Raw genomic sequence first — 19880 nt, forward strand, 5'->3', positions numbered from 1 at the left:
AGACTAACTCTGCAGCAATCCATACTGGAGCAGAGACCTGCCAAGCCAGGCTCCAGGAGGTTCATGTAAGCAGGACCAGTCTGCCACCAAACTTCACTGGCTTTGAGCAAGTTACACCTGCCACCAGTTTCTCCCTGGATGAACTGGTAAGAACAACATTTCCTGGACTAACTCACAATATCGCAACAGAGCCACATGAACCAGGGTAATACCAGCACAGCTACTTTACATTAATACTAAACTGCCCTAAAAGCAGAGGGTATTCAGCAGAAGCTAGAAATATCATGATCTGTGAACTTACAAATACGTGAGTTAAGAGAACACATGGCCAGGTCTTTCTGTGATCTGTGATGAAAAGAGGACAAATTAGCATTGATGTTTCACAGGTCATACCTAAATGATTAGGGAGTCTCCCCTCCATTTACAAAAATGACAATTAGCAAAGAGACACAGGAATCAGAACCACCTGGCAGTAAGAGAAGTGTGAGCATGGCACATTTCGGCAGCCCTATGCAAGCTTTAACGGGGTAACTGTCAGGTAACAGCAGCATCATGATGACAGTGTGAAATGGGAGCTGCTTAATCCCCTGGGTTTGTGTTATTGCATTGAGCACAGCGGTTTGGTTATCTTCACATGGTGAAGTGTTACTCTGCTATTCTGTTCAAGATATGAACAAGTCTAATATAGGTCTTTATTTACCGTAGACATATTCCTATCTCTATCCTGTGAAAATGTTGTCTAGTGCTATCAGTGCTAGGACCTGGCAACACAATTTCTTCCTATAAGCAAATCAGGCTGTGAGAAGAGCTAAATAAATTCAAACCAAAATGCAGGATGCATGTCTGTGAAAGCCTTCTATCAAAAGTTCCTAAGAATCGGTATCTGGAATGGAAAGCAAGAGCAGAACACGGAAAAGGAGAGGAGAGGGAGAAAGGAAAGAGAAAATGATATCATTTCACTGTAGGAAATACAGAAGAGATGGGACTGAATGAGAATACACTGCATGCTGAACATGCTATAGGACTACAGTAAATGCCAAAAAATGTGACAGATACAGAGGATACAAAAATACAGCACGTTCCTCTTAATTGCGTGCTATTTCAGTGGCAAACAAAAAAGAATAAAAATGAAAAACTTACTTCTTCCATAAACTAGACTTGTAAAAAAAGTCAGGGCCTTAGGTTCGTCAGAATTGAATGTGCTGGCACTCCAGGCACCTCAGAGAGGTAAGGAGCACATTACCAGCCTGCCATCTTCATGCCATTTCTTACATGACCACCTTTTCCTAGCATAAAGTACCAGGGAGAGGAGCACTCCGAACTGGCAGCTACATGTTATCAATGGGGAGGAAGGATGAACTGGGCACAAGCTGCTTGCAGGCATGCAGCTGAACAAACTGCCCTCGGGACAGACAATGTGTGCAGCCAACAAACCAGCCCTGCAAAGAGCCCTCAGGCCAGCAACAGCTCCAGAGAAGACCCTCTTATTCCCACAAACACACTTCTTCCCTCTAAAATGTGTTTAGAGGTGACAAACCCACTGCCTCTCCAAGGGCTGACATTCCCCTAGATTCCTGGGTTTATTGGTGGCTTTTGGCCTCCCCGGAGACTTCATTTGGGGAACCAGCATCCGGGTTGATCTCCAGATTAGTACAAGGAGACGGAAGGGGGACTGGTGCTTCTGGCAGCCCCTGTCCACAAGTAGGTCTCAAGGACCTTTCCCTACAACATCGCTGAGGAGAGCCACGTGGACAGGGCTGCTGGAAGGGCTGGCCTCACCCTAAACTGCTATTACTTTGTTCCTCTCTCCCAAAATACCTGCTGGAGCCTGAGCATGCTTCTCCCCTTGGCTCTTTGTAATCCTAGCTTGCATCTTTTGTCTACAGATGTCAATATATTCCCTCCTACCCTCTCCACAGAATGACGCATAGGCACAAGCCCTTACTTTTTTTTCCCTTCTCAAATGTCCACCTTTCTTTCCTTCTACCAAAGTACTTCTGGTCCTCTCACCACCTCCAGCACAGAACAGCACTACTTTTTAGCACGCGGTACTTAACCTCACTATTTACGCTTTTTTTTTTTGTTTGGTCTATTATGCCTAGGTAGAAAACATTTCCATTAATGGACATGGTGTTAATTCAGAGTCAGAAAATTTTAGTATCCTGGATGCCAAATTCTCACGACAATATCACTCTTCTACAAAAAGAAACTACATTAAATAGGAAAAGAATGCACATATGTGCATGCATAGCATGGTGCAGAGAAACCATAGGAACAGAGTCCTCAGGAGCAGAAAAAGCATTCGCCTGAGCTAGGCAGAGACACTGCAACCAGGACCCTTGCCCTGGCTGACAATGCTGCTGCTCAGACGTGTCCATGCCACTCTTTGGGCACTTGGGCATATCTACACTGTCCTACTCCACCTTTGCTAGTACACTGCATGCAGCGCACTGCTATACAGTTATTTTAACCCGACACTACTGTGAGCTAATTAGCCCTGCTGAAAGCCGAGATGGTCAGGATTAATAATTTGTGCTTTATCACTGGAGGAAAGCACCATGGTTTTTGCAGCCACCTCGGTTGGAGCTTTCTGATCACAATTCCACAGCCACCTTCATTTAAGAGTAGTCTAAGCACTGCTTTGGCTTGGGACAGACTGCAACTGTGGGAGGTGTAAAAGCCAGCCCAGACCTGGTTACAGGGAAGCTGCTGCGGAAATCCCAGGCAACACCTAGAGCCCTGCCAGGGGTGGTACAAGCGCTAACAGAAGAGCGGCAAAACCAACGATCACTGCCAGGATTACAGTCGCGCTGAGCTGCAGGAGGCTATTAGTGCAGACAGATAGTGCTCCTGCAGGGAGATGGATATCCTTCTCCTTTAACACCTCCTCACTCGCAACTCCAACACTTTATGATGGGCACAGGGCACTATCCCTGATCTTCAGCAGCCCTAGTAAGACAATCCTCCTACAGCTTACACCTTGTGGGCGTTCTTCCCTCCCAGGGGCTCACACTTTGTCTCAGCAGCAGACACTACAGCGTCCTCCAGAAGCACAGGAGGTAGAGAAAGGTGAGAAGCAGAGGAGCGCTAAGCTAGACCCGTCCCCTCCTCACTCTGCCCATGCACGCACCCATCACAGGCAGTGGGGGTGGATGGAGAGGTGGTCTGTGAGGGATAACAGTAGAGCATATCCACACTACAGTCACTGTTAGGATGCTCAACAGCAAAGGAAAACAAGTTTAATCTCCTATATTCAAGGCATATGTTGTCTCAGATCTATAAAACCAATTGCAGCAATACTTCACATAGAAGAACAGAACCACCAAACAAATTGAGCAGTTATGCAAATTCTGTGCAGACGTCTCAAAAATAACAATTTATACTACAGTGAATACTACTTTGCTATTGTGTTTTCTGCACACTTTTTCATATAGACACCAAGTACAGATTTCCAGCAATATACATGGATTTTAACATCTTCTCCATATGGAAAGTACCAAGATAATGGGCACCTTTGAACTATGGCAAAGGAACGAGACAAGATACTGACTGGTTAGTGTAATTCTTGGAACGTAAAGTAATCCTTTAAAGTAATAGATAAGCTTATTAGATAATATAATTATTGTATTAAGATAGAAACATTAAAGATTGTATTTATTTAGGGCAGGAGCTTCAAGAACACCTGAGTCATTGGTCAAAGCAACAATTACAAGTGGTTACAGTCCTTGCAAGGCGTTCCCTCTCCTCCCTTTTTCTTTTTCTGACGTGACTTAAAAACTGTCAAAACTTTTCATCAAAACATATTTGCTGACCATTCACGCACACAGAAATGATGGTTGCATCACCCTGGCAGCGTCCAGACAAACACATGAGCTGTTGGGGGATACACAGGCAGGCTGGGGCAGGTGCCTGGTCTTGCTGCTCATTGCTTGTATTAATAGCAATGTTCTTGCTCTTCCTGACAAAGACAGCACTGTGAATCACTGTGTCATCTTCAAACTTTGAAGGGCACCTGACTAAAATTCAACTATGATAAACTCTGTTCTAATCCTGTTAAGCTTTGGTATGGACTTTAAAGGAGAAGGAGTTAAATTCTTACTCATTGCAGCACTGAGTGTATGGGTTAATTAGAGGCAGCTCCTCTTTCTAGTTATTTTCATTTTTATTTTGCATATAAAAAATAAATTCTGCATACATATTATAAGCACACAACCTCTGAATTCCCTAAACAGGGTACGGACAGCAGCAGCAAGGGAAGTTTAAACAAGAAAATCATTTGCACACGTGCTGTGAGAAGTTGGAATAGCGGTACCATAATGAAAACGTGTTGGAATGAATTCATTGCCATCTGTCTTTATTTTGCTAACCAGCTCAATCAGACACCACAAATATACTCAAACATGAGAAAAATACTTAAATTATTTATGCTACGTCCTTTTTCAACATGTAACTCTCAGTGTCACTGTTTTTATTGTATTGAATGCCCATCAATAGCAGTGAATTCAATTGTGCACAGCCTTTGGAGTGTACCTATGCAACTTCAAATCCACATTATCAGCATAATGCAAAAAAGCCCACAGTTAAAGTTACAATATTACAAATATTTTAAAGGTATTCAAGGAAGCATGACAAAAAATACCAAAGGAAACTTTGTTCCACAGTGTCAGAGTAATTAAAAAGCCCTACAGCTTTTGTAATTTTTGGATAGGAAAAAGCTCAAAACCAAAGTATCGGATAGTTCTACCACAACAGTTCTCATGCAAAGCATAATCATAGAATAGTTTGGGTTGGAAGGGACTTTTAGAGGTCATCTAGTCTACCCCCTCTGCAACGAGCAGGGACATCTTCAACTACATCAGGTTGCTCGGAGCCCTGTCCAGCCTGACCTTGAATGTTTCCAGGGATGGCGCATCTACCACCTCTCAGGGCAACCTGTTCAAGTGTTTCACCACCCTCATTGTAAAAAAATTCTTCCTTATATCTACTCTAAATCTACCCTCGTTTAGTTTAAAACCATTACCCCTTGTCCTATCACAATAGGCCCTGCTAAAAAGTTTGTCCCCATCTTTCTTAGAAGCCTCCTTTAAATACTGAAAGGCTGCAATAAGGTCTCCCCAGAGCCTTCTCTTCTCCAGGCCGAACAACCCCAACTCTCTCAGCCTTTCTTCATAGGAGAGGTGTTCCATCCCTCTGGCCATCTTCGTGGCCCTCCTCTGGACCCGCTCCAACAGGTCCGTGTCTTTCCTGTGCTGAGGACTCCAGAGCTGGACGCAGTACTCCAGGTGAGGTCTCACCAGAGCAGGGTAGAGAGGCAGAATTACCTCCCTTGACCTGCTCGACACACTTCTTTTGATGCAGCCCAGGATACGGTTGGCCTTCTGGGCTGTGAGCGCACATTGTCAGGTCACGTCCAGCTTTTCATCCACCAGTACCCCCAAGTCCTTCTCCACAGAGCTTCTCTCAATCCCTTCATCCCCCAGCCTGTATTGATACAGGGAGTTGCCCGGCAGCCCAGGTGCAGGACCTTGCACTTGGCCTTGTTGAACCTCATGAGGTTCACATGGACCCACTTCTCCAGCTTCTCCAGGTCCCTCTGGATGACATCCCATCCTTCTGGCGTGTCAACCGCACCACTCAGCTTGGTGTCATCTGCAAACTTGCTGAGGGTGCACTTGATCCCACTGTCTATGTCTTTGATGAAGATATTAAACAGTACTAGTCCCAATAGGTATGCCCGAGGGACACCACTCATCACTGATCTCCATCTGGACACTGACACATTGACCACTACCCTCTGGATGAGACCATCCAACCAATTCCTCATCCACCAAACAGTCCACCCATCAAATCCCTATCTCTCCATTTTACAGAGAAGGATGTTGTGGGGGACCGTGTCAAAGGCCTTACAGAAGTCCAGATAGACAACATCCGTAGCTCTTCCCTTGTCCACTGATGTAGTCACTCCATCGTAGAAGGCCGTTAGGTTGATCAGGCAGAAGTTGCCGCTGGTGAAGCCATGCTGCCTGTCTCGAATCACCTCCCTGTTCTCCATGTGCTCTAGCATAGCTTCTAGGAGGATCTGTTCCATGATCTTCCCAGGCACAGAGGTGAGGCTGACAGGTCAGTAGTTCCCAGGGTCATCCCTTCTACCCTTTTAAAAGATGGGCACAATGTTTCCCTTCTTCCAGTCACCAAGGACTTCACCTGACTGCCATGACTTTTCAAATATCATGGAGAGTGGCTTGGCAACTGCATCAGCCAATTCCCTCGGGACTCTGGGATGCATCTCATCAGGTCCCATAGACTTATGTATGTTCAGGTTCCTCAGGTGGTCACGAACCTGATCTTCTCTTACAGTGGGAGAGACTTTGTTCCCCCAGTTCCTGTCTTGCAGTCCATCCACTCAAGAGGTGTGGGAAGAGAAGTTGCCAGTGAAGACTGAGGCAAAGAAGTTGTCGAGTACTTCAGCCTTCTCCTCGTCTGTTGTTACCGGTTTGCCAGTCTTGCTCATCAGAGGGGGTGCACTTTCTTTGACCTTCCTTTTCTGGCTGACATACCTATAGAAGCCGTTCTTATTATTCCTTGCCAAGTTCAGCTCCAGCTGCGCCTTGGCCTCCCTGACCCCATCCCTACACAACCGGGCAGCGTCCCTATACTCTTCCCAGGATACCTGTCCCTGCTTCCACTGCCTGTGCATTTCCTTCTTGCCCTTTAGTTTGACCAGCAGGGCTCAACTCATCCATGCCAGTCTCTTGCCTTCCTTTCCTGATTTCTTACACCTGGGTATTGAGAGCTCTTGTGCTCTATGGAAAGCGTCCTTAAAGATCTGCCAGCTCTGTTCTGCTCCCTTGTCCCTGAGGGCAGTTTCCCAGGGGTCCTACTGACTGAAAAGCTGGAAGTTTGCTTTCCTAAAATTCAGGGTCCTGACTTTACTCTTTGCCTGACCCATATACTTCAGGACTGCCAACTTCACCAGTGCACAATCACTGCAGCCCAGGCTGCCTCCAATCTTGACGTCACTGATTAGCTCACCTGCGTTGGTGACAACAGGTCCAGTATTGCATCCTATAGTGTGAGAAGGAAATGATGGAGAAAGAGGCAAACCAAGGAAAGAAAACGGACTGTAAGAAAAATACAGAAAATAATAAGGAGAAACTATCTGAAAACAATTAATGGATGAGGAGGAAACAAATGCAGCTCTGCCCTCCGCAGAGCTGTGGGATGGTGCCCTGGAAGCCAGGCTCTCCCCAGACCCTGTCCCTCACCCATGTGCCTTCAGGGGCAGCCCCAGCCATTCCTGATCCACGTGGCACAAGGACAGGAAGGGGGCCAGCAAGGATTGTTTTGAGGGGAGACCACCCTGCCTGGAGACACTCCTGGGGAGATGAGGATTACCAGACAAGGTCAGCCTCCACAGCTTCCCAAAGGCAGCTCATTTCTTTCCATTCTTCATACTGAAAGATATATTCAGCCCTTCCAGCCTCCAGTCCAAGGAGGCAGAGCTACAGCAAGTGCCATCCCTCCAAGCAGATCCTGCGCCATGCTTAGCTGCCTGCACGTCCATTACATGGCCACATGCTGCAACCTGAACCTGCAAAAGTTTAATTTACTGCAAACAGGACTCAGCAGCAGACTGCGGCTCTGCAGCACCCGAGGTGGGAGTTAACGCTCAGGAACTGGTACAGAGTGAAGGTTTATAGCACATATCTGCTCCAGAGCTTGGCTTATGTCAAAAAAAGGTATAGCATTATAAAGGTTAAATGCATCCCCTCCTCCCAGCACACCACCACACCGCTCCACAGTTGTTTTCTCGAACACCAACAGGGCAGTAACCACCACCAAGCAAACACCAAACTCTTTTCACACAGACCCACCTTTCTCTGCTCAGCACTCCTGATCCACTGGGCCACCAAAGCAGGGCAAATCTTCAGCAAGAGAAAGCAATTAGATGGATGCAGAATGAAGGACTCCTAACAGCAGGCACGCATACACGTGCACACTCACAAACTACCCGGCATGGCCCATCGTGACAGGTTTAAACAGTTATCCGTCTGTAGAGGGCTTGCTGGCAGAAATACAGCAGCCAGAGCACAGGCAGAAAGGGAAACCCTGCTGCTTCAGCTGAGCTGCTGCCTGCACCGGCAGCTGCCTGTGAACCAGGGCACAGGGCAGCACGTCTCACTCCCTGGTACAAGTGATTTACAAGGGGAGCAGATTATGAAAACCCATGGTGCTTGGTAGTTCAGATGCCTATTCCATATCCAGTTTTAGGAAAGGGGACCAGAGTCCCTAGGGAACATCTGAAAGGTAGAGATTTGCAATTCAGTTCATTAGTGGTTACTTAGGGCAAGAGGTGAAGTCTCAAGTTCTCCCTGTATGAGACAGCTTATAACAGGCTTCTGTCCCCAGCATTCATTCCCCTCCACCAGCCTCGCACACATGAAATGCTACTGCTACCACAAACAAGAGAGAACTGATTGGGGCCGTTGACAGCAACAAGCAAATTTCATGCTGTACACAGTAGAGCTGCAAATGTGTTAGGAGAGGAAAAATCAGCACTTCACTGAGGTTCATGACTTTTACAGTGGAAATACATGAAGGAAAGCTCCGCTGACTCTTGGTGTTTCTCTGGTTTTAGTATTTTTTCCTGAGTTTAGTATTTTCAGGCAGACAATACTAAATTTGGAATTCTTCAGCTGTGCACAGCAGTAAAAACATGTAGTCCTCTAATGCTGCCTCTTGTGAAATCTTTGAGTTTCTGGCACAACATCTTTCTTGCTAGCACAGGCTAGAGATACAGAGAATTCTTCAGTGCAACCTAGAGACTAAATTTATTTTGTGTAAATAAACATTTCAGAATAACTTGGACTAGCAGCTGGAGCTATGCCATCAGGCACCCCAGAATACAACCACCACTGCCAGGCTGAACGTGAGCAGCTTGAACCCAGCGCGGATCAAGCGCTCCCAGAAGAGCCAGACGAAACACAGGAGCCGGTACCTCAGCACCTGCCTGGGACAATGACAATGTTGGATAGGTAACAGAAAGCTTCCCTAAACAGGACAGAGAGGAAAGTCAGCATTGCTTCTGACATCCAAAAAAATGAAGCACAAGCCACACAAGGGCTGCTCAGAGGAGAACAAAGATCACAAATACGCTGTTACTGGAAGGAAAGATCCAAACATCTTCCTGAAAAGAAACTGGGAAAGCAAATCAAGAAAAGAAAAATAAAACCTAAAACATCAAAATACCTAAAACAGAAACAAACATTGGAAAGAGCTTACTTCATTGAAAACTCTCTGTAGCTCACAGGGTGATAAATTCACATTCAGGAGTGTATTCGTTTGTATCCCGCTAGCAGTTTAGCACTGATGCTCTAGAAGACTTGATTCACTGCTTCAGCTGTAAACCCCATTTGCCATCAGAGGACCAAACACCACGCACTGTCAGGTGAGGATGTTTGAGTCTGGGAAGTTCAGCACAATCTAGGTGGAGGAGATCCTGAACAATGGAGTTTGAGAGCCACTTGGGTCCATAATTTTGCATCTAAATCCTTCATCAGGGAATAAGCCTTTCAGCATCCTTTCCTTTACAGAAAACTCATTAATTCAAAATGAAATGAAACCCCTCCCATTTGAAGAAAGTGAAGGTCAAAGAAAGTTTCAATCTCTGGATTAAAAATAATAATAAGTAGCTCTAGCCCATACATTGATTTAATTCTAAAGAGGTAATTAAAAAGTGCTATACTCAGAAAGACTTACAAAGCAGGCTTGCAAACTGAATACCCAGACAATTGCATGCCAGAAAGCCAGGCACATGGCATGAATAATGGGATGGCTGAGAGCTGTTCCAGTTTGCCATTTTTCTTTATCCAGACAGGGGTTTGATGGAAACTACAAACGCAGAGAGGACATTTGATAAGGGAGTGCTCATTATGAAAAGATGGCTTAAGATGCAGATATTGAAAACTGGAATATGCCCTAATCCTCTTACAGAGGGTAATTCCCAGAGCCCTTGTGCCCTGAAGGTCCCCTCACAAACTCTTCTTGTTTTTGCAGTATAGTTAGATTAGCTCCTAAAAAACAGTCTTCCAGAAATATGAAAAAACCAGGATGCCCACAAAGCCTGTGAGAGGCAGGCTGATGTGTGTAGCTTATGACATACGTAGACATGAGGCAAACACGAGCAGAAGTTATCTACTATAAAATATTCAGTAACCAGCCCATTATCAGGCACTCTCATCATGATAACAGCCTCCCAGCTGAGATAGGGGTATTAATATTGGTACATTGATAGCTTCCTCTAATAACTTTGGCCTAAAAACATAAGCCGCTTTTACATTTTTAATTACGACTGGATTTTATTCTGGGCCTATAATCCTTTTCCACCAATTGGATTAATGCAAATAGTGATTTAAAGGAAGGAAAAAAAAAAATAATCCAGTGAAAGCAAAACCGCCCCAGTACAGGAGAGCCACAGCCTCTCAGGAGCCCTTCGCTACAGCGGGACTCATGGAGCAAGGTCAGAGCGGAGCTTCATCAGCTCCCGCCAGCCACTACCAACATCTGCAGGACTGAGCTTTGAGGGGGTTAAGTCTCAGGTCCCCTTGGAAAAATACCTGGAAGTAAAGCACTGCTTTCACGGTACTCTCTGCACTGGATACACTTTTTTTCAAACATCAGAAACTATTTTTCATCATCTCGTGTCAGGTCTTTATTTGTGTTAATGTAGACTCAGGGCAGGCAATTAGACAAAGCTACTGAGCTGATACCACCATCTTCTAACATAACTACTGTCCCATCAGAGTTTTCCATAGCCTAGGAAACTTATTTTTTCTTTTTTCTGTTCACAGTGATGTCTCTGCATACCATATACCAAGCCTGATGAGGGGTCACAGAACAAACTCAGAGGAAAGCAAGCTTTGTTAGGTCTGCGGCTCCTGGAGCACCTTGCAAGCATGGTAAATGAAACTAAAGCACTACATATTACAATCACTATCATTTATGCAATAAATGCGATGCAGGAGAGCACCTTTCATCATTCTTGGTTATAGCAGGGCTGTACCCGAAGACTGCAGCACACAGCCCACTGCACACCAGCAAGAGCAGCATCGGGTCTAGGGGAGGAAAAACATCTCCTGCAGCCCAGCAGCTTTAGCCATTTTGTTCAGTCTTCTCCCCAGTGTAAAACAAAAGTAATAATACAAAACATCATCATTAGTAATCCTATGAAAGGCAAAGCTCCTAAAAACTCCCATTAAATGAAATAATGCCTTCAATAGCAACTGGAATAATAGATAGTGCAGTTCCCCGAGATAGCTGTTTGTTAGCATTTCCTCACTGTCACTGAAAACATGTCCCATACCACCACCGCACCCCCTTTCAAATTTAATTTCAGCACAGTGAAAGAATCACAGTTTTCTAATGCAGTTCCTATTCTTGAACAGGGTTTCTGGTCTAGAAAGCAGTTTTTGGCCCATTACAGATTCAGACTACATCCAGTTGAGGATGGACTTTCATTTTTGCAGCCTCCACAAGTCACTTCAGGTGCAATACTTGCCCTTGTAAAAATTTTTGCTTTTAAATATTTAATTCCTTGTCTTTTAGCACTTATGAGGATAACTACTATTCAGACAAACATTCCGTTTCTCAAAATCACTTAATAAAAAACCTCATCATTTAAAAGTGCCAATTCGTAGCAGAGAAAACACGGAATGTGGCTCTGCATTTGCTGATGCAGATGGGTGACTAAAACTGCTCGAAACAAAAACCAACAATTAAAGCACTTTTCATGAAATAACATTTTCAAAGTGCTAGAATAAAAATGATAAGGAATTTTATTAAAAACAAAACCAAAAGATTCAGTTTTGCTTTGCTCTTTACACAACATTTTCCTGTTATATGAAAAAGACAATTTCCCCCCCAAATTCTAAGTGATAGAACAAAGCACAGAATGTGCCAAAAAAAAAAAAAAAGACAACCCACAGTAAGAATGTTAATAATAGAATATATGAACCCAAAATGAATCACCTCGCTATCAGGGGCCAAAATTAGATTCCTGCACTATTTAAGTCCTGCTAATACATTTCTTTGTGGAGATCTGGAGAACTGCAATGACCCTGCAAGTTCTTGCCACTGCCTTATTTTCACTGATGAAATGTATCCACAACACAATTTTTGGACCCCATCTCGTACACAAGAATAGCATGCGTGCACACCAAACAAAAAAAAAAATTTAAATCCTACCAAAAAGAAAAAAAACCCACAACATTTCTTGCAGGTATTTTATCTCCTTATCAGGCGTAAATTGAGCTCCATTATGTCCACATTGCACGCGCTGTGTATGTAACAAATACACACAGCATGTACAATGAGGACACTATAGAGCCTGAGCAGAGAGGTCACAGGAAGTTGCTTCATAAAGGAAAATCAGCGTTTGGTGGCCCAGGCACTGCGGCAGTGCTGGGAACTGGTCTCTGCTGGAAGAAGAGCTGATGTAGACGAAAGCAATCCCAAAGATTCAGTTGTAGAGGAAAGTAACTATTTCAAATCTGGTAGGTTAAAAGAAAGGGTGTGTATCAAAAGGCCTTGTAAGAAGGAAGTGTACAGGAAATAATTTAAGTTTAATTGCAATTATCAATATATCAGTCTAATGGTTCTGTGGTGCTACTGGAGGCCAACAGATTTATCAGTGCATTAAGCAGAAGTTTTAAAAATGGCTGCACTTGCCTTTTTTTTTTTAAACACTTATTCTATTACATGGATCTTTAAAGATGCATTATTGATAATCGCTAGGAACAAACTGCAAAACAGGAAAAAATTCTCCTGATCCTGTCAACTGCAAAGTATTTCAAAACTTTTTGTGAAACAGTGCTAAAAGTATACTTTCAGAACTTTGTGCTTCAGGCTTACTATAAAGCTTTCTTTATTAAAGCCCACAGATGTTTTTATGGTTACTGTAACTAGGTATTTATAAAATCACAGTAGAAAAGATGGGCTGGAGACATATTATCAATCTCTGACAAAAGATCTAAATGCAACAGATACATTAATAAAGTTTAAAATAAAAAAGACCAGCAAAAATAAGATTAAAAATAAAGCAATACCACAACGCATTTCCTCCTTCCATCTTTCATTTTGTCCCTGACAACATGAGAAAGATGAGATTTTCTGCACACCCTGAGGGCTTATGGAACTGTTCTTCCTGGCATTAGGGTAGTGGCAGGGTGGTTTCCAAATGAAATGACCCTCTAAAAGAAATATTTTCCAGAAATTTCTTCCCATTAACACTCCCTAGGAAGTCTCCTCCTTTTTTGTCCTAACCAAGAGGTATGCCATACGGAAAGCAGTACAGTATTCTTAGCCTCACAATATTTTCAAAATCATCATCTGTTGTGAGCTTCAGTCCTCTCCTCAAATATTAGGAGACCAGGTCAGAAACTAATAACAATTAATGAGATTCTTCGTAGTTAATATTAGGTTCTTGCTATTTCCTCACCTTTCAGAAATCTCTTTTTTCATAGCATTTTTTGTTTCATCTGTCATTACATAAATTTAAAACATATAAACATCTTTATTTCAAAAGCAAGGAACTTTAGCTAGAGAATATAATTTTTCTTACCATTCATCGCTACCTTTTCGCTAAATATTCTTCAAGACAGCTTCAAGCACACTCAGCAGCCTGAATATACGTTCACAAATCTGCATCCCCGTACAATAACACAGCATGTCTATTCTCATACTCTTCATTGTAGTATAAACAGTTTATCTGAATCAAGCCTGTTTCTTGAGAGTCAAGGATACCCCTTTACCTGAAACAAGATCAGAACTGCAGGAGCAAAGGCAGAACCCGGCTTTGTTCTGCAAACACAATCTTGTTCAATAGTTGGTTTAATTCAGTTTTGCTAATAACTGGGAGATTTCTAACTCATTGCACTTGTATGTTGCTATGGCAGCATAAGATATAGTATAGCAGTTTCTATGAATCCAGTCAGATTCCAGAATGCAATTCTTCTTTCCAAGCATTAATTCACAGAATGATAAATAAAGTCAGATTAAAATTCTTCCATTCACACCAAACAGAGTAAAAAGTGCAAGTTTCCTATTCTTGACCTAAAGGAACTGCTTGGCCACTGTAAAAATAATGTTCACTGGAGTTTCAACCAATCTCAAAAGTACTGTATGTTCAGCAAAATAGCTACCTTTGTTGATATCCTTCACTAGATCAGTGAACCATGCCTGTTCTTGGTTCAAAGGTAGCCTCTGCCAGGGGCTGCAGAAAATAGAAAATCCAAAACGGAGCCTCCTTTCAGCAGCTACTGATCCTTATAGTTACCTACCTGGTCCACGTAATGAGAGAACCAACTTAACTGCAGAGACAACTGTTAGTAGCACACAGCATGTAGACCAGAGAGCATCTGTCCTTCATAATGCCACAGTCCCATACAGACATGTCATACTATCAGACAAGTTAGTCAATTTTTTATATTAGATCAATTAAGCAGCTGAAATCCATACTCTTAAAATGAAAAAAATTGTAAAGAACCCATTACTACTACATCATCTATTTCTGTATATGCTTCAGAAAAAGGCTCACATGCTTATAATAAACAGAGGCTGCAATCTCTGCAAGTCAGTAAAATACAGAAGACGATTCAAAGAGTGCAGAAAGGTTTGCTAGAAGTACAGAGCTGATACCCCGCTTTGTGCGCCAGCACCAGGGAAGCGGCTCCCTCTTTCCCCCAGGAACTTCTCTCTCATGAATTTAAAAATTCTGAACCGAATCTTCATAAAATGCAAAAAAGATGGTGTTCTCTTTTACTAGGCCTCTTGGCAGAAAAAGATTGAAATTTCTATCAAGTGTAGGCATATGTAATTACCCAAATATATTTTCTATATCAAGCTGATAATAGGTCCTATTCAATACCCGTTACATTCGAATGAACAAATACAACCACTGAATGCCAGAAGTACATTCAGAATACTTAAAATTTCATATAGTGAAGCCACTGAAAATTTTTGAAATACAGAATTATGAATCTTTTAACTCCTCAGGCTCATGGAACAGAAAATGATGATAAACTATATAGGTTAGGAGCTAATTTTAAAGGTCATTTGAAAACTTTTCATATGTTTCCATAAAATACCAGAAGGACAGAAATGAGAACAAATCAAGGACTTCAATATATATTAATCCGTCATGTTGCCATATACAGTATTATCTTTTCAGTTATATAATGCCTATGCAAAATTCAGTTTCTAATTTTATAAAAGAGGCAGGTCTTATTATTATATATAAAGAGCATATCCATCTACAGGGCAGATTAACCATTCAGTTACTCTCAAACCTGCTCATCAATCACACACGATCAGATTGCTAACAACATTTGGCACTCACACAATTTCTTTCTCTGAACAGCTTTATCAATGTTACAGGTACACTGACCATTTTTTTCAATAGAATAAGGAAAAACCTGTAAGGCTTCCAGCCCACTGCATATCAACGTGTGCCAATATATACCTAGTATGTGCCCAGCAACTGGCCTCTGCAAAGTAGAGACTTACCAGCCCAAAACTGGAGATGCAGCACATTGTCAGGTTTCTGTGTTCAAACTCCAAGTGGCAGGGAGCAATTCTACCCAGAGCAACTGGAGAGGGGTCCCTGGGTTACAGACAGGTCCAAAGTAGTATCTCAGACCCACATCCCAACCTTGAGCTGAAAGTCAAACCTCCAGAACCCCTAAAAAACTGGTAGCGGGAGGGCATGTGTGAAAGGGTCCAGAAAGCCAGGAGAAGGCTGAGATCTCTGTGCTGTGGTGAAAGAGGAGATGCGGGGAGAAAAATACAATCTGGCAAGGGAAAGGTGACAAAGGGTGCTGCCAGCAAAAGCTTCACAGCCGGTGATGACCACTGCAAGATGGCTGTTGGAGTACAGTATTTAGAAAACCATCAGTAGCTGGTCATTTTGATCTTCTGCCTTGTGCAGAAGGGGTGATATGGGCTCCAAAGGGTTTTCTGAGCTCACCCTTACTGATCATTGCTTTGTTAGACCCAGCACTTACACTGCACTGTTAATACGGCCCTAAAAGACTCCTGTTTCACAGCGCTGACCTCCACAGTGGTCCATCTGCTTAAAGTTGCTCATACTTCCTGAACTGAAGAATTATTTTAAGAGAAGGAGAATTATTAATGAAAACTGGAAAACTAACATAAAACTCACTTTTCTTCCAGGGCATGAATCCAAAGTCTAATAGTTAATATTTCCAAGCACCACTTGAGCCAGCTCCAATTTACTAATTAATGAGCAGCAATGCTCCTTACCCTTTAAAGCATTCTGGCAACAGAAATCCCCAAACTGAGCTTTGAAGAGGAGGTCATGCCCAGCCTGTCACTCACTACAATGGACACACTTGGTCTCCAAAGCTTAAGGGAACATTTTTTCCCCTCTTTGAATCAGTGCAATGCTTACTTGGCGGGCTGCGCTGTGGCATCTGCTCTGGGACAGAGTGCAAGCCAAGCTATCCACCTAAAAGAGGAGTTTAACCATGCCCTGGCGCTGCACTGTGACTTTCCACCCCACAGCACTCCATCCATCACCTGGGAGCTGGGATGGGGAGACACTTGCACTCTTCTCTTTCCAACTCCTGCAGCTCTCTTACCTGCCAGCACACATATTAGGCGGCACTGTCCTCTAGGAGATGTGACCACTCAGAGTAGCCCAACATTTACTTTTTTGAAAATATGTCATTTCACATAGAAAATATTGTCATATTAAATAGAAAGAAAACTGATTATTCTGAGATCAATCTAATTTTCTTTCTGCAAACAAATATTAAAAAATGAGGACTGGGAATGCTAAAACAATTCTCATTTCTGCAATGGAATTTGAACAGACTATTATGAGTAAACAGGATTTCAGATAACATTTTTTTTTTTTCTAAACTCCTGTGCTATCAAGCCTTGTTAGAAATTCCACAGAAGCCAGGTCCCTAACAGTTTTTGTCTTCTTTCTGGGATTTCGTTAGACCTAAAAATGAAGCAACTTTTGCATAAATAATTTCATCATACTACAAAGCATCAGTTTGAGTTCGCTTCTAAAAATAGACAAGTATTTAAAATACTTTACTCAGCTACCAGGCCTATCCAGCCCCCAACATTTCTATTACCATTATAAAGCCCCACAAAATCACCAGGCAAATACAAGCAGCTACTCCTTCCAATCACAGCATGTTCTTCATGCCCTGATTTCATTTTCTTCAACCACATTTCTTGTTCTAAAATAAAACCAAGAACTTCTCGCAGAAAGTGACCACAAACAGGGAGCAAAAAGGCCAACAATAAAAAGTTTCTCCCAGCTTCACAAGCACACACACGGGCAGGACCAGACTGTGCTCAGCCCCTATCTATCTGAAATCTGGCTTGTGACTCTATCAGAAGTTACTACTCTCAAAAAAAAAAATCTGACAGATTCACCACAGCTCAAGGATCATGGGTGTTCATGAGTCAAAACAAAAGGACTCAGAATTTACAGTACTCTCCATTTTCAGTACAGGAGACAAGGCTTTAATAGACCAGAAGCAGGAAAAAGCAAAGTTTCTGCGCTTCAAGCAAAACCTATGCGTCATCTTGTACATGTGGAGGGCAGTCAGATATTAAACAGGCAAAGCAAAACAGCAGAAAACCTAAAATAAAGCTTCATATCCACAATAACCATTCTTTCAGAAAATACTCTACAGAGCATGACTGTTCTGACAACCAGCTGCTAACAATGTGTGCTATATTAAAGAAGTTAGTATCTGAGCATCTAGCGGCAGGGTATCTGCTGAGTGAGGGAGCATGGCTGTGAAATTTAGCTGAAGAGAATAGTGAAAGCATTGGGGAAGTGCATAATCTTTAAAAAAATCTATTCCTGCACAACAGGAGAGCTTGAGCATGTGTTTTCACTGAACAATTCAAAATTATAGTAAGCAATGCACAGAGAAGTCCCTCAAAAATGCATTTCTTCAGAGTATAAAGCACTATACACTGATGGAGGTGCCTGGCTCAAATACTCATTGCCTTTCCCCAAATGTCACAAGGGCTGGGGCAAAAGTCACTAAATTCCCTGCAACACTGCCCAAGATTGGTCTTTCCATTTTGCCTTCTCATTGCCAGTCTGCATTTGCCACCATGCTACAGCCAGAGCAACATGGAAATGGGACACGTCAGCTGGAGAAGCTGGATGACACTCATCAAGGAAGGAAAGATGGGCAGGGGGCTGGCAGAGCATCCACAGCACAGGGCCTTTAGCCGAAGTGGATGGAATATCCCTGCACGCACTGCAGTCATACCTTTGCCTGCAGTGCAGATGCACTCTAAGAGCATGGCATTTGATGGACATCAACTCTAATCCAACATGGCAATCTTTATATTCCTGAAACACTTCTCAACATCGCACATTTGTGATAGCAAAGAATCAAAGCTCCAGAAGGAAGATCATCATTTTCATGATTAGGGTAGACACTGATTAAACACTGAAATAATCTTAAAGATGGTCATAAATACACTAGCTACTTCACAAATAGCCTGGCTAGCATTCTGCAAAAGGTGTAAGACCTAGCAGTTCAATATTTATAGGCACCACGTGCTATATACTCTCTAGCAAAAATAAAGCACCTGGAATGCTCAATGTTGAACTAAAGGCTTCCTGAAGAAGAAAGACTGCTTTGCATAAGCTTCTGTAAACTACATTTTATAAAATCTCCTTTTAAAATCCCCTTTTCTCAGATGACACCATGTCTGGTAAGCCATATCTTTCGGTGCTTTTTAATTCTATTAAATTGTAAAAAACAGTGAGATAATGGGAAAGCCAAGGAAATCTAGTGCTGATGTACTACTACAATTAATTAGAAATATCTCCAAGTCATCATTGTGGAGCAAACCATTTTGAATATGCAAGGTTTGCAAGTTTCCGCCATTTGTGTAGAACTATCAAAGACTTCTTGCTATAAAGCTTTAATTCCCATTTCAGAAAACTTGCAAGCTGACCTACTTTTTTCATTATTAGGTCAGGAAATACACCATGCAAATTATTTCGGATGAATGTGTCAGTATTTCTATATTGTGCTTCCACAATGCATAACATCATCCGTTAGATAATAAGAAGCTTTGTTGTTATTTTTCAATGCACTGGATGAATATGTACACCTAGTACCACTATTGAAATGGTAATTAATTACACTTAATAGAACAAGCTGAGATGTTGCCTCTGATCTACAGTACATACTTGAGTTAGGTTATATGGTGCTATAGTAGTTGGAAAAGATCATTTTCTCACAATTTGACTACTCACAAGATTGTTTGGACGTTGCACGGTGCTCCTGGAGGTCAGGGTGAAGATGGGGGAGGCAGGAAGGAAAAGGCTGAGCACATTTTGTTTTGAACACTTTCTGTTCTGATGCAGTTGCATGGTAGGATCCGACTCACAGTCTCCTCACACCAGCAGGTTAAACCAGCCTCAAGTCAGACTCAGTAACGGCAGCAGCCAGGAGGGATTTCATGCAGAGCAGCACCACTGCTACGGTGGGAGCAGCATGGAGGAACTCTTGGTGACTACAGGCAAGAGGGAGGATGTGGACCCTGAGGCTAGAAATGAAGAAGAACGTGGGATTACAGGGCTAGGCTCAGCAGGACCTTCGCCCCGAGAGCAGCCCCCTTGGTGAGCCCAGCAGCTCCTGGCTGAACACAGGGAGCCTCCATACGTCACAAGGAGAAATCGGGTCTTGGTGAATCGCAGGGTCTCCCTGCTCCTGCTGAGCTCTCCATGTGGAGGAAGGCCTGAGCCCAAAAGCACTGTCTCCCACAGAGCCAGCAGCTTTGGCAGCCTTTTGCCATGCTTGCAGGGA

The 19880-nt window shown here is 42.9% G+C and overlaps 1 protein-coding gene and 1 long non-coding RNA gene across 10 annotated transcripts in view; one reads left to right on the top strand and one right to left on the bottom strand.

The window, feature by feature from the left end:
• The window catches only part of HTR2C (5-hydroxytryptamine receptor 2C), a 186649-nt gene that overhangs the window by 149474 nt on the left and 17295 nt on the right, over positions 1-19880 (bottom strand). For 4 of the 9 annotated variants that reach the window (XM_072877398.1, XM_072877413.1, XM_072877396.1 and 1 more), the window contains one exon: positions 19328-19620. The exons of the other annotated variants lie outside the window; for them this stretch is intronic. The gene's annotated coding sequence lies outside the window, so the exon portion shown is untranslated. The remainder of the gene's footprint in view (positions 1-19327; positions 19621-19880) is intronic. 9 annotated transcript variants of the gene reach the window in all.
• On the top strand, positions 11-19598 carry LOC140658708 (uncharacterized). Its single transcript, XR_012044822.1, has 3 exons — positions 11-146; positions 10851-10958; positions 19478-19598. It is a non-coding gene; the product is annotated as an uncharacterized lncRNA (long non-coding RNA).

The sequence above is a fragment of the Ciconia boyciana genome, chromosome 12 (assembly GCF_034638445.1).
Source record: "Ciconia boyciana chromosome 12, ASM3463844v1, whole genome shotgun sequence".
NCBI classification, from domain to species: domain Eukaryota; kingdom Metazoa; phylum Chordata; class Aves; order Ciconiiformes; family Ciconiidae; genus Ciconia; species Ciconia boyciana.